Genomic DNA, 2,380 nt, shown 5'->3' with positions numbered 1-2,380 from the left:
TCGTCATCGGGGGCAATGAGAACGGCGAGTCCACTCGTGGGAACAAACGGCACCTGAATGAGCTATATCAGGCCATCAACTTTGTGCCCAACTTAGCAACCCCCGCTTCCAACATCCCCGATATGACCATCGGGAAGAAGGACTACGAAGGAGTCGTCGCTCCTCACGGCGATCCACTTACAGTCCACCTGGACATAGCCAACCACTTGGTGAAGAGGTGCCTAATTGACACAGGCGCTTACACAAATATTATGTACGGAGAATGCTTTCTTAGCCTCGGTCTGAAGGTTGAAGACTTGACCCCCGCACCCAGCCCGTTGTACAGCTTCTCGGGGGCGGCATGGTACCCCCAGGGTCAATCAGCCGCCAATAATGTTCGGAGAGCGAGGTGCGACCAAGAACGTTATGTCGGAATTCGTGGTCATTGACGGTTCATCCGCCTACAACGTCCTCATAGGCCGAGGCACCCGAGTGAGGCCGACGCGGTGATGTCCATCCGGCTCGACATTGATGTATGTCTCGGACCGGGGGAAGCGCATAAACTCGTCTCGAAGAACGAGAACGATGAGGTGGTGAATATCCAAGTATCCGCCGAGGGTGCAACCCGCAATCCTTCAAAGCGGCGAAGAAATCAGAAAAGGGGAAGAGCCCATCCTTACGACAGGATGGCGAACACACGGATACCACCGTCGGCATGGTAGAGGGAGCGGAGACCGAGGAGGTAGAGATTGACCCAGGCCGCACCGTGACTATCGGTGTCGACCTGGAACCAAAATTCAGAACCGCTCTCCTAGATCTGCTGAGGGAAAACAAAGACGTCTTCGCCTACTCAGCGGCCGAGATGCCAGGCGTGAGCCGGGAGGTAATCATTCACAAGCTAAACGTACTCCCCACCGCTCGCCCTGTCAAGCAAAGGATGAGAAACTCCTCAGCCGAGAAAGATGACGCCATCAAAGCCGAGGTAGATAAATTACTAGCAGCGGGCTTTATTATGCCTTGTACTTATCCTGAGTGGTTAGCCAACGTCGTGATGGTAAAAAAATCATCGGGGGCATGGAGAATGTGCGTAGATTTTACCAACCTTAATAAAGCATGCCCCAAGGATTGTTACCCTTTGCCTCGGATAGACAGCTTAATCGACGCCACGGCAGCTACACCATCCGAGCCCGCTAGACGCCTTCTCGGGATATCACCAGGTATTCATGGATGAGGAGGACATGCCTAAATGCGCATTCATCACCGCGAACAGCACATACATGTACAAAATGATGCCGTTTGGTTTGAAAAACGCCGGTGCAACGTACACCAGACTGGTGGACAAAGTATTCCAAAGTCAAAAAGGACGGAACATTGAGGCTTACGTCGACGACGCTATTGTGAAAAGCAAGTCTGACAGCGAGCACCTGGCCGATCTACGGGAAACATTTTGTTCACTAAGGAAATACAAGATGAAGCTCAACCCAATGAAGTGCAACTTCGGTGTCGGCGAGTAAATTCCTCGGTGTACTCGTCGGTGCGAGGAGGCATTGATGCCAATCCAGATAAAGTCCAAGCAATCCTAAATCTGCCGGAACCAAGGAATCGAAAAGAGGTTATGATGCTGACCGGGAGAATGGCGGCTCTCGCCCGTTTCATCTCTCGGTCAGCCGACAAAAGCACCCCATTCTTCAAAGTGTTGAAGGGGAATAAAGACTTCAGCTGGGGGGAGGAACAGAGCGCGGCTTTCAAGCAACTAAAAGCTCATCTTCAGACTCTCCCAACCCTATCCAGGCCGATGCTAGGGGAGACGCTATACCTGTACATAGCAGTTACCTCGACCACGGTCAGCGCCGTGATCATCAGGGAAGAAGACAAACAGCAACACCCAATCTACTTTGTCGCCATACATCGCGCCGCCGAGAGAAATTACCCGCTAATTGAGAAAGCGCCTTCGCCGTCGTCGTCATTGCCGCAAGGAAGTTAAAACCCTACTTCGACGCTCATCCCGTGACGGTCCTAACCGACCAGCCTTTGGAAAAAGCTTTGGAGAAATTCGAACAATCCGGTAGGCTTATCAAATGGGCGGTAGAACTCTCTGGCTTCGGCATTCGATTCAAGACAAACCAAGGCCTTCGATAAAGGGGCAAGCACTTGCAGATTTCCTGGCCGAATGCACATATCAAGAAGAGCCAAACCCAGGTGTATGGAAGGTTTACACCGACGGCTCCTCCACGACGAACAGCTCGGGAGCCGGCATCCTTATCATCAGCCCAAACGGAGACGAGTTTGAGTACGCCTTGAAATTTACCTTCTCGGCCTCGAACAACGAGTCCGAATACGAAGCGGTGATAACTGGAGTCGAGATGGCCAGAGCACGGAGCAGAACACATTGTGTTGAAGA

Source organism: Silene latifolia, chromosome 8 (genome assembly GCF_048544455.1).
Source record: "Silene latifolia isolate original U9 population chromosome 8, ASM4854445v1, whole genome shotgun sequence".
Classification (NCBI taxonomy): Eukaryota; Viridiplantae; Streptophyta; class Magnoliopsida; order Caryophyllales; family Caryophyllaceae; genus Silene; species Silene latifolia.
The sequence above is the reverse complement of the archived record's forward strand: the minus strand, read 5'-3'. Positions refer to the sequence as shown.